At 59.5% G+C, this 12,832-nt stretch overlaps 1 protein-coding gene across 1 annotated transcript in view; it reads left to right on the forward strand.

The window, feature by feature from the left end:
* Positions 1–737: 737 nt before the first annotated feature.
* B3GAT1 (beta-1,3-glucuronyltransferase 1) overlaps positions 738–12,832 on the forward strand; it is a 28,672-nt gene continuing 16,577 nt past the window's right edge. Inside the window, exon 1 of the mRNA XM_045555620.1 lies at positions 738–1,184. The gene's annotated coding sequence lies outside the window, so the exon portion shown is untranslated. The remainder of the gene's footprint in view (positions 1,185–12,832) is intronic.

Consider the following 12,832-nt stretch of genomic DNA (forward strand, 5'->3'; position numbering starts at 1 on the left):
CCTGCCTCCCCGCTTCCCCGCCTTCCCTTTGGAATGCCCAGTGCACTGCCCTGGGGCGGGCCCGCGGGGCAGAGGAGAGAGGGCTGACAGGAGCTCCAAGTGCCCTTCCACAAGGCAGCAGTGAAGAAGTGCAGCCAGGTGGGGCCACCCCATTGCCTGGAACCTGAGGACTCCCACCGCCCCCTACACAAGCGCCCCTGTATCCTGGCAAGGTGCCACCAGCCACCTTCCACTCTGGGTGCCTGAAGCCAAGGAGGGAGCCACATCCGCCCCCCCCCACCACCACCAGATCCCCAGCTCTGCCTCTCGGTCAGAGAACCGCCCCCCAACAGCCCAGCCCGGAAACAATCACCCTTTGAGAGAGGCTGCCAAGCTGGGCGCCAGGAACAGCCAGGATGGAGGCGGGGTGGAATGGGGGTGCAGCAGGGGCCGGGCGAGCTTTAACTCTACAGAGCCAAGGCCTGGTGCGTTCGGCCCCCGCCCCCAGCCCCTGGTCCAGCGCCTGAAGATGCAGCCTCCTCCCCTGGAGAGGGTGTGCGTCGGAGGTCGGGGGCTAGAGGTGATGCCAATCCCGGGAGTGGGGGGTCTCCTCGCCCGCCTCCCTCCTCGCGCCCCCGCCGCAGCCGGCGAGCTTGGTACAGACCATTAGCGGTGCGGGTCCCGCCGGCAGCTCGCGCTCGCTCGGGGGCGGGGGCGGGGGCGCGGAGCGGGGGTGGGGGCGGGGCGGGAGCGCTGTCAGAGCCGCGGCGGCATCGGCGCACCAGCCGCTGCCGAGGGGACTCCGCGCCGGCCCGGTCGGCTCGGCTCCGGCCGCGCGCCCCGGCCGCCCCGCGCATCCCCCGCCGCCCCTGCACCTCCCTCCTCCGCCCCCCCTTCCCCCTCCCGCTCCCCGCCCTCCCCGCGCCTCGCTGCCTGCGCCCTCCCGCGCGCTCCCAGGCTTCGGCCGCCGCCTCGCTGCGCCCAGAAGGAGCCGGGCCGGGCGGCGGGGCCGGGCGGGGCTGCGGGCGGGCGAGCGCGCGGACCCCGCGGCTATGAAGTGGCCCCCGGGGGCCCGGAGCCCAAGAGCACCCGGGGAGGGAGGCGCGCGCGGCCCGGGGCTGCAGCCTGGGGGCGCCGGGGCCGGGGCGTAGGGGCCACCGCCCGCGATGGACCGCGCCGGGGACTATCCGGACTCGTTGCCGCAGGTCAGTGCTCCCCGCGCCCCGCGCCCCCCGCGGGCGCCGCGCCGCGCATAGAGCCCCTTTATGCGTCCGCATCAGTACCCACGCCATGTCCTCCCGGGCGCGCGCCTGGTGTGTGTGTGTGTGTGTGTGTGTGTGTGTGTGCGCTGTGCGCGCAGTGGGGGCAGCTGGAAAGGGGGCCGAGAACCCAGCCGGGCTGGGGGCGCTGCCTCCCTGGGGCTGCGGAACAAAACCTGGGGACTGCCTGCCCTCCTCGGACCGGGTTAAGGGAAGAGCTGGTTCTTAGCAGCTTCTAATAATTGGCCCTGGGCTTTTAGGCGGCGGTCCCTGGCCACCTCAGCAGGTGGTTCCCGGTGCCCCGCACCCGTATGCCGCCCCCTGTCCCCCGACAGTCATCGCCATCCGACCTGCAGCACCTGGGCACTGCCAAGTTAACTCTCTTCAGGGAACCCCGGCTCTGTGGGGCAGACAGAGGGGCCCAGAGGTGGCAGGGGTTGCAAAGGGTCCGTGGGACCTTCATTGTAGCAAGGAGGAAGGAGGCATGACCAGTTCACCACCCTCCAGGCTGCACCTGGGCTCAGGCCTGAGGTCCTGATCCCACTGAAGTCAGAAGTCAGAACATACAACTTTAAAAAAGGAAGCTGAGAGTTGAGGCAGAAACGAAGAAAGAAGGAAGCCAGAAGAAAGAAGGAAGCCACCAGATCCTGCAGTGCCAGGGAAAGGGGGTGAAAGCCTCCTGTCAAGCAGCTGAGACCAACACCCTCCCCTTCCCTTACACACAGAGGGGGTCTTGACATCCTCCTTTCCCCTCCCTGTCCTCTGGTCAGGCCTGGTCTCAGGCATGCACCGGCTACATGGCTTCTTGTAGAAGCTGGAGCTCAGGGACTCCTGACATTTCTATTGCAGACTCTGAAGGGGGCCTTTTGCTGGCAGCTGCTCTCCCGGTGCTGGTGGGGGTTGCTCTGTCTGCATGGGTAACAGTGTGGGTGGGGTACCCAGTGGGACCCTGAGCTTGGGTTGGGTGGCCATGCACTGTTGAAAATGATGGGCTGCGATGTGCTAGTGCATAGCACTGTGAAACTGCTGTGTGTTCGTGTGGCAGTGGGAGGCACACAGCTTCCTAAGGTACTAGGGTTGTGGGGGCATGCAGCTGCACAGGGTGGTTGTTCTAGGGTTTTCTAGGACTTGTCTTTTGTGCCTTCTATCCCCCTACCTCTGCCAATATCCACTACAGAGACTGAGACGTTTCCTCTCAGAACCTGCTTAGTTGATTACCATTATTGGCCTTACTAGACCAAGTCTCAAGCCCATGGGAGGAGGACCGTTCCCCATGAGTCCCTCAAAAAGAGACTTCCCACTCTGCCTAGTCTGTGCCCATCATCCCCAAAGATTCTGGAACTGCATGACATTTTCCCACTGCCCCTTTTGATGGAAGTAAAAATGCTTGCTAAGGCTAATGGAACAGGGAGAGTTAATGTATTTGTGCCCCATTCAGCACTGGGGCCGGTGTCTGCTTTTCCTATTTCTGTACCTGATCCTTAGGTGCTTGAGAATCACTCCAGGTTCAGGCATGCTAGGAGCTCACATGTGTTGGGTTGAATATGTGCACGTATGTTTCTGGGTGGGCACATACTAACTGTTCCCCCTGAAGCATAGGGCAGGTGGATAACTGGCCATGGGTGTGGGGGGCAGCTTCAGAAACAGGATTGGAGCCCAGGGCAGAGATGGAAGGCTTCAGAGGAAGATGCCATGGGGCTAGGCCAGTTCCCCATTTGAGCTTCTGGAGAGACCTGGGTTTTCTCACAGTAGTTTCTTGGGGCTGAGGGGCCCAGTCACCTGTATTTTCCCTGGTTGTGGCACACAAGGTGATGAGGCAGGCCGGGAGCTTTGCAAGTGTGCGGTGTGAAGGCAGATGCACTGACCAGGAGCCCAGGCTCTGGGGAGATGAGCATGGTGGCCCATGGTGGCTGGAAGAGATGCCTGAGCACACCTCTCTGCTGAGAACTGGAGGGCAGGAGAGACAGGGACTCAGGGAGAGAAGGAATCTGAGAGAGCCTGGGACAGCAGAGGAGGAGGCAGAGTGAGACAAGAGACAAAGGCAGATGACAGGAGGAGACACACGGGCAGTAGTCAGGGCCTGCAGACCAGTGAGTTGGGGCAGCCAGGGGCCCCACTTCCAACCACCCCCAACATGCACTTCCACTAAGGCAGTCGTCTGCCCCGGCGGGATGCCCCTCGGTGGAACAGGTGGACATTCTACTGAGCAAGGCTCTCTCCCATGGCTCTGATGAATGTGGGGGCGTTCAGAGGGAGGCCCAAAGGCAAGGGGCGGCAGGCTGTGAGGTCAGGAGCATTGAGACTGTGCAGGACCTTCAGGGAACCCCTTGCCCTCAGCCATCTCCCAGTGCTGAGGGCTCTCTCCATCTCTGGCCCTTGCCCCTCCCCTCCTGGGCCTGGAATGCAGAGCAGTGGGGAAGGGTGCGAGTTCTGGGGAAAACTGGCATTTAGGAAAAAAGGAAGAAGAGAAGACTCCTTCACACACCCCTTCCCCATGCTGCCAGACAAGACCTTTGGGGACCCTACAGAAGACCAGCAAGGGGACATGGAAGTGGGGCAGATGGCCAGGCCCTCAGCCAGACTGTCTGGGGTCCCATCTTGGCTCCAACCATGGCCAGTCTGGTGAACTTTGGGAAAAACTGAGCCCTCTGAGCCCTGGTTTCCTGAAGGTCTATAAATTGGGGAACCCTTATTTCACCAGACAATTTTTAGAGGAAATGCTAGATGAATTTTAATTTATTTATTTTATACACCCTTCCCCCCTTTCTTCCAGGACCTGGATGGCTCTAGAATTTGGAGTAGCAATTCTCTGGCCAGGCCAGCCCTGGAGCCAATCCCGTTGGATCGCTGCAGTCTGTCCCACCTCCTGCCCTCACCTGTCTGATTCACCACACCTCCAGGCCTGGGCTGGGCCCAGCCCTTCCTTATCCTTATCCCCTCAGTGTTTCTGATATTGTCCTTGCCAAACAACAATATTTTCATGTCTAATTATTGTTAAATGTAATTGCTCCAATTTATCAGCAATTGATTGTCTTAAAAAATTCGTGAAATTTACAAAAACTTCATATCTGTGACCTCTTCTAACCCTTGCTGAAAGGAGACAGGGTAGTCAGGGTTCACTCGAAATTCAGCTCACTGGCACCAGCACTAACTGAGCACCTACCGTGTTCCAGGCCCTGCACCAGGTGCCCGGAGCAGAAAGCATCAAATAACATCAAATAATCAAATAATCCAAAATTAGTGTTTTCTATTTAGCTTTGGAAGGGTTGTGTGGGTTGCTTTTTTTTTTTTTTTTTTCAGCTACAGCAAATTTACTTTTCTAATGAGGTTTAGCTCCAGCCAATATTAAAATGAATCTGCGCTCCCTGCGCACACACCAGCTGACAGCAGGGCAGGAGGCAGCCTCCGTGCCAAGTGCCTGGCGGGGATTAAGGCTTTGCCACCGATAAGCCCAAAAGTGGAGAGTGTAAGTCTGGATCAAGAATTGACCGGATTTGAGGACTAACCTTGCCCACGGGGCCATGGGTTCCATGGCTCAGTGTTCAGAGCCGTGGGCAGGATCTCTCTCTTCTTGTATGTGGGGAATGTGAGGCAGTCACCTGCTCACACGCAGGAGAGGGGCCAGGGGTGCAGCAGGAGAGAGAGCAGAGATATGAAGGTGCCCCGTGGGGATTGTGAGTGGGAGACCTGGCTCCGCCTGTCCTCCCTGGCTAGCTCTGCGGGGCAGGGGCTGCTCCTTCGCCTCTCCCCATCTTGCTTCCTTCTTCCTAAGGCAGGTGAGCAGCCTGGCCTGTGATGCCATGAGTTTCTCTTTACGCTCAGGACTCTGGCTATTCATGTGGCCATTGATCAGAAACCAGAGCCCAATGCTGGGTGTGGGGGGCTGCTTTCCTCCCCACCCTCAGCAACTCCTCAGTCACACCAGCCACATCTCAAGTGCTCCTCAGCCACATGTGGCTGGTGGCTACCATCTTGGACAGCACAGCCACAGAACATCCCCAGCAGCACAGAAAGTTCTAGTGGACAGAGCTGTTGAGACCTGGCTCTGCACAGATAGTTTGGCAGGGTGGCTAAGTGCGTGGCCCTGGGAGCCAGACTGGCTGGACTCAGATCCTGGCTCTGCTGCTTACTAGCTGTGTGGCTCTGGGACATTTCTTAACCTCTCTGTGCCTCAGATTTCTCATTTCTAAAATGAGGGTAATAATGGGATGTTTGTGAGGAGGAAATGAGTCATTACAGTTAATCATGCTAATCACTCAGAGCGTGCAATAGTAAGTGCTTCTTTATTTTTTATTTGAAAATCAAAATCTTCATTTAACAATTCTCTTTAACACTTATTGAATAGCTCATGACCTTGCTTACCTTTCTGACCCTTCCTGAGCCTCAGTTTCCTCACCTGTGACGGAATGTGGCCAGATAATAACTGTGAGATAGAATGAGATGAGGAATGTGCCCTCGTTTGTGCACTAATGCTGCCAGGTGAGGAGGGGTTGGCGGTTTTTGGAGGTGGGAGTAACAAATTCTGTTTTAGTGGGACCACTCTCACCAAAAAGCACCTGCTAAGCCCTCATGCGTTCAAAGTAAAAACCGCAAAAGAGGCTTGTGGCCGCCATGGCCAGCCTGGGGCAGAGAAAGGATGGCGGGAGGCATTTGAGGGCCCCTTGCCTGGGCTCGCCCTTCCTGGTCTAGAGGCAGAAAGCCAGGAGGCTGTGCCCGGGCCCAGCGGAGGGAAGCCGGGGAGGAGGCCCTGGGCCTGCAGGACCCCGAGGCCAGCAGCGGAGACCCAGGCGCAGCTGTGACAGACTCCACTGCGACTCAGTTTCCTCATCTAAGACAGGAGGGGCCTGGACCTCACTGAGGAAATCACACCACTTACTTCTAGGAGCTCTCTGAAAAGCGCCCAGGAGTGAGACGTGAAAGCAAGGGGCCTGCCAGGCTGCCGGGGGCGGAAGCGGGCAGGGGACTGTCTGAGGAGCAGGAATCTGCCATCAGTAGCCACAGACTAGCGACGGACACTCCAGACTATCTGGCCTGCGAGGCTTCTCCCGGAAGTAGGATGCTGTGACTCTGGGCCACACCCTCCTCTTCCTAGTTGAGGCGACAGAGGTCCGGAGCAGCCCACCCTCGTCTGAGGCCGCACAGCGATTTAGTGCCCATCCTAGACTATGACCCAACTCCCCGAGCCCCTCTCTGGCTGGTCTCCTGTCCTCTTGGCAGACAGAGATGTGCAGGGCCAGCAGGAGCCACCTGCCCCGGGCAGGGGCCTTCACCCAGGAGGGGACAAGCCTTCTCTCTTCTCTCCCGACAGCTGGGCCCAGGACGACCAACCTAAACTATCCCTGACAGGGCCCTTGGGAAGGTCAGATCCTCTGGCCACAGGCGATGAATTAAAAATACATACAAACTTTAATTAAAGTGAATCATTAGCCTGCTATCCTGTGTCCATGCACACTCTGACCAAAGGGATAAGGTCGGCCTGGGAAGAGCTAGGCGGGGTGAGCTGTCAGGGGCCCTGAGTGGCCTAAGACCTGGGTTCCGAGGCTGCCCGGCTGCTGCTTAGCCCAGACCTGAAGCCCTCTGGGTCCCCACAGCTGGGTGGGGGTCCCCTCCGAGGTGCGTTCGTAAGCCAGAGGAAATCCAGGGATCGCCTCAGCCACATCCCCGTCCCCGTCCCGATCCCCACTGTCCTGACACCCTTGCAGATAAGTCCCGATTCCCAGAGGTGTCACGGCCGTGCCCCTGCGCGGTTAATGGAAGGAGTCAGCCCCGGGAGCGGTGTCGAGGCCTGTGGGGGTATGTTCAGTTCCCTGCGCCCCTCGCCCTGCTCCCGTCGGTTCTCGTCTCTCCCCCCTCCCCCGGCCTGCCTGCCTTTCATCCACAGACCCTGCTGCACTGGGGGTGGGGGGCGCCGAGCCCACAGAGGCCAAGGGCCCCGCCAGCCGGCGCCCACCCCGTGACTGAGCGTCTCGGCAGGGCCCCGGCTCCTCAGCCTGCTTAGCTTGACGTACGGCCTCTGGGCGTGCTATTTTCTTTCTCCGTCAGAGTTCCTGAACCTCAGCTGAAGTATTACTCTCCTAACTCATCACTTGTCGATATTAACTTCTTCTCCCATGTATAAATCTCCCTCTCGGAACAAGTGTCCCAGCCGCTCTCTGCCTCGCGGCCCCGGGGCCTGACGGGGGCGATGGCCGCGGGCCGCCGTGCGAGGGGCACACGCTCCTCCCAGCAGCAGCCCTGGAGCGTCTGCGGGGCTTCCCCCAGCACGCCCTGTCGCTGTCACTCCAGATGACAGCCCCCGGAAGGGGCACGCGGCGGCCACCTGTGACCAGGGGCGCCAGCCCAGCCGCACACAGCAGGGAAAGCCGGCTGCGCCCCGTCCTCCAGCGGGCGCCCTGGGTCTCACTGCCAGCACCTAAGCGCCCTCTCCGTGAACGGCAGGCTCTATTTTATTGTGGCAAAACACACGTAATATAAAATGTACCGTCTTGACCGTTTCTAAGCGTACAGTTGAGAGGTGGTAAGGGTGTCCGCGTTGTCGTGAGACAGGTCTCAGAACGTCGTCATCTTGCCAGCCGGAACCCTGCGCCCTTTAAACGCCTCCCGCTCTGCCCTCAGCCCGGCCCCGAGCCGGCGTCCGCTTCCTGCCTCTGCGAGTTTGCCTGTTCTAGATGCCTCGCGTAGATGGGATCCTGCGTGTCTGCCCTTTTGTGAGTGGCCTCTCTCACTTAGCATAGTGTCCTCCAGGTTCATCCAGCTGAATGTGGGCCCTCTGTCAGGCTGCGTACGATTCCGCTGCAGGTGTGCGCCACATTTTCTTTACCCTTCCATCCGGTCGACAGGTTCTTTGGTGCCAGGCCGTGGAGCAGAACGTGCTGAGTGTTCTCCCCCTGCCCTTCCACTCGGAGCATGTCTGAGCTCGGTGGGTGCAGGAGCAGAGACGGAAGGAGCCCCCCTCAGACGGCGTCCGGTCAGGCCTCTGGGTGCCGCCTTCCTCTGTCCGGGGCTGCCTGAGCATCCTCAGCCCCGTGGGTGAAGCCCCAGGATGAGAGTCCCTGGCCTGCTCCGCAGCAGGTGGAGGGACCTTGAGGGAGAGCACACGCTTCCCACGCAGCCATACAGACCTGGGAGGGGATGCTGCATCCCAAGCTCTGCCCCGCTGCCTTCCCGGGGCCCCGAGAGAGAAATCTGCCCGGGGGCAGGAGTCCAGGAGACCTGGGAGAGGCCCCAGGTATGTGGCAAGCGTGTGTTAAGCATGTGCCTTTGCGATGTTCCGGCTCCATCTGGGCGATCGATCGGTGATCCGTAGCCACCCTGCTGCTCACTGCTTAATAAACGGCCCCGGGAAACATATAGATAGTGTCAGCATAATCTCCCGTCGGAGGGACTGAGATTTAGGGACCCTCCATTCATCACATCCACAGCTGCGGTGCTGGGGGACACACGCTGCCCACTCCGGCTCTCAGGCGTTCTCAGGCTGTGCTCTCCCACCCAAGCCCCCCCAACTCCTTCTGTTAACTGTTTCCCCTCCAGGCGGTGGGGTTGGCTGGCTGGCGCCCCAGGGGAAGGACCTTAGGGGTGGGCAGGCAGAACAGAGGGAGGTGGGGGCCTCGGAGGTGGGAGGTGGTGAGAGTTAAGTTTCCCAGGAGCCCGAGACTGCATCCAGGGGAGAAGAGGTAGGAAGTGGCAGTGCCTGGCGCAAGCCGGCCCTGGACCCTAGCTGACGACAGCTGGACCCTAGCTGCTCTGACAGCTCTGGCGGCAGGAGAAGAGAAACGAGGACATGTGACCTTCTAGAATCCCCGATCCTTCCCTGAGGTGCTTGGCAGGGACACAGGACCAACCTGTGCCTGGGTTGGGGCAGGAAGCAGCAAGTGTCAGTGTCAGAGCACCAGGGCAGCCCCGCTGTCCAGCTGTAGCACGGCCTTTCAGTCCCGAGCCTCAGTTTCCCAGGGCGACAGAAGCAGTGCCCACCTAAGGGAGCTGCCCTGAGGCTGCAGCAGGGAAGTGCAGGTGCCAGAGCTTTGTAGACTGTGCCAGGCCTGCGAGGGGCAGGGTGCTAGACTCCCCACATGCGGTCTGTCTGCCCTCCCCGGGCCACCCTGCCTGTCATGCATGTCAGGCATGCCGGCGTGCCTGCTTTCCAGGGAGTGCAGGCCCCCGCACCGCTTCGTCCTGGGCAGGGAGGGATCTGCTAGAAAAGCTACGCGATGCCGTGGGTGCTGACCCCCCAGGAAGGAGCCAAAGCAACCCCTTCCTCTGCCCCTTCTCTCCCAGACACTTGGATTCAACTGAATTTTAAAACGTGTTGGTGGTGGTGGTTGTAATCACTCTATTGTATACGATCTAACATTCATAGTGCTGACTCCGTGCCAGGCCGTGTGCTAGATGTTTTCCACAGATTCCCTCGTTTGACCCGCAAATACCCCCATAGGAGTTACAGGTGAGGAAACTGAGTCACAGAGATATTGGCCAAGCTTCTGCTTTGTGGTAGGCTCTGGGCCCTGGGGTGGGAATGCAGAAGTGAGTGAGGCCTGCTGCCTCCCGAAGGAGCGCATGTCCCAGGGCTGGGGGTCACATGGGAAACCCCGCGAGCACACGGCGGGTTTCAGGGCGGGACATCTCGCGGTGTGGGCACCTTGAATGCTCAGGCCTGGGCAGGGGTGAGGCAGGGAAGCCCTCAGAGTGGGGAGAGGGAATGCCAAGAGGCACAAAGCTCAACTCACCAGAACCACATGGATGTCAGCACCGAGGGAAACTGAGGCAGAGAGCAACCTGGAAAAATGTGACAGTGGGAGGGATAGTGCTTCAGGGACAGACTGTCACTGTCTGTTCACGCCCTCCCTCCGAGGCATTCCAGCCTTGCCCACAGTGTGAGAGGCCCCGCAGAGCTCTCGGCCCATCCATGCCTCGGACGCTCAGTTTCAGGGCCAGACCCACCTGGTTACCTGGCCAGCTTGGTTCTGGTCCCCAGGCCTTGCCCGCGGGTGCCGATTCAGTCACCAGGACCCATGCCAGGTTCCACGCTGCGGATGGGCACCCCCACCCAGCCGACCATGGACACCCTCATTACCAGGGCTTAGCACCCCGGGCAGCACAGCCCTGGGCTGTCGCTCAGCCTCACTGGGCCTCCTCTGTAGACAGGGTCAGGTGAGGCGAGGGCCACGCTCCTCCCAGCTTCCAGAGTCCATGATTCTAGGGGTATCAGAGTCTTTCTGGGTTCTAGACTGTTCTCTGCCACTGCTGAGCAGCCTGGCAGAGGGAGGAGTCAGGCCACACTTGCCACGCTGTTTAGTTGACAACGGCAGCTTCTGTGTCTTGCGCCACCCGCCCCTGCTGCTGGTCTGGTAGCAGAATTTGCTGAGCCCTCTCCTGCCCCACTGGCCTCACCCCGCTAGCAAAAGCCTGCAGGCAGGAGAGTGCCCCAGGAGGGGGACAGCAGCCCAGAGAGGTGGGCCTTGAGCACTGCCAGGGCCCCTGTGTGGCCCCCGCTGCCCAGAGGAGCACGGGGGTATGGCTGTGCTGCTTTCTAAGTGGACCAAGGACACCTGGGACACTCACTCAACCCCCTCATGCCTCAGTTTCCTCATCTGTAACACAAGAACAAGGGTTTAATCATTGATGAGATAGCCAGTGTGAAATCATTTTGGAAGGCACACATCACTGAGTGTGAGCCAGTGTGTTCCCAGGAGTTTTGAGGAGCGGCTGCCCCCCTCTGCAGAGACAGTGCGGTGGCCTCTTGCGTCATCCCATCGATATTCCAGGACTGGAGGCTGCTGGGTGCCAAGGGCACATGAGATAATCTTTTATTTGAACAGGACCCAATCACGGGATTTGCCCACAGGGCTCAGGAGCATAACCCAAAGCCAGTCGAGGGCATGCATACCCGCACCCACGAACACACGTGTGCTCCTTCAGATGGGGTGCGGGCCTTGAGCACACGTGCATGCACACGTGTGTCCGGAAGCGAGCCAGCTTCCCTGTGAAGTCGCCCACCAGGTGGGGGGGCGCTCTGGGGTTTGCCAGGAAACAGCACATCCAGGAAGCTGGGGAACGGGTGCCTGCATCTCCTTTGCCAGACGGACATCCTCCAAACCACCAGCTTCAAAAGGGTGGTGATGAGACAGAGCGGGGCACGGTGACCAAAGTGATGCTCTGACTTCCACAGATGAAGCCCCGTGACAGCCACTCAGGCCGGGTACATGCTCCCACACATGCCAGGGCTTGGCCGAGGCCTGGCACGGAGGAGCAGGGGCGCTCAGAACCCACAGCGAGGAAGCAGGTTGACAGCTGGAAGGAAATGACGTGGAGGCCTGTCTGCATGGGCCAGGCCTTGACTCAACTTAAAATCCTCTCTCCCTGGTCTCACCCCACCCCTGGCTCTGGGTGGGAATGAGGCGTTACTCTCTGGCACGGGCCGGGCCGTGGCAGGCCCCTCTCTGCAAAGTGAAGACAAGGGAGCCATGCTGGAACGTAAAGGGCGGAGACTGTGGCAGGCAGAGGGTGACGAGGAAACAGGAGGGGATGCAGGAGGGGGTGTGGCAGAGGGCAGCGAGCCCTGAATGCCAGGCTGAGTCGCAGTCAGCAGAGGAACAGGATTCTGAGCTTGAGCAAGTCAGTGTGGCGGCCGTGCAGTAGTGGATTCTGAATTGAGGAGGAAAGGCAGGCGCCAGAGAGATCACACGAGGAACCACTGCAGGCAGAGATCTGACCTGGACCAGTGTCTCAGGATGGAGCCCAGGCCTGGGGCAGCCACCGAAGGAGCCGAAGCCCAGCTGATGCAGGGAGAAGGGAGCAGGGGGAGCCCGAGGTCCACATTGGCAGCTGAGACAATGACAGAAAGGAGGCTTGAGTGGAGACTGCTCTGGGAAGGAAGATGCTGATTGGCTCTTAGATGTGTTATCTTTAAGGTCATGATGGGACATGCCAGGCAACAAAAGGGAAATAGCAGCTGCACACTAGTGATGGGAAAACTGAGGCCAAGAAAAATCAAAGGGAGGAGCTGTCCCTCTGATGATCCCAGCCCTCTCTTCCTCACGGCCTCTGCTTTCAAGGTGATGTGGGGCTGTCAGGGGCTGTGGCTTGCAGCAGCCGGGGGTTCAGCTGGAAGCAGTCAGGGGAAGCAAGGCCAAGCAGACCCACCCCAGGCCCCCAGGCTGTGAGACTGACAATTACAGCAGCTTCTGTTTATTGGCACCTGTGCCAGAGAGTTTACACTGATTTTTTTCCTAATTTTTTTTATTTCAGCATATTATGCAGGTACAAAAGTTTAGGTTACATATTGCCCTTGCCCCCCTCCCCCGAATCAGAGCTTCAAGCATGTCCATCCCCTAGATGGGATTTTTTCCTAATTATCCTAACAAGCTAGTGGTGGAAAGCACTATTTTTATTCCCATTTTACAGACGGAAAAGCCAAGGCCCAGAGAGATCACCTTGCCAAAGTCACACAGCAGGAGAGGAGAGGCTAGCAGAGTGTGCGAAGTTGTCAGACCCCAGGGCCCAGCATGCTCTTCCAGGACAGGGAAGAGTAAAGGGGCAGGAGGGAGGTGGCAGGAGGCTGTGACTTTGGCTGGGCCCCACTGTCACCCTCAGGATCC

This window comes from Lemur catta, chromosome 7 (assembly GCF_020740605.2).
Source record: "Lemur catta isolate mLemCat1 chromosome 7, mLemCat1.pri, whole genome shotgun sequence".
Taxonomy (NCBI): domain Eukaryota; kingdom Metazoa; phylum Chordata; class Mammalia; order Primates; family Lemuridae; genus Lemur; species Lemur catta.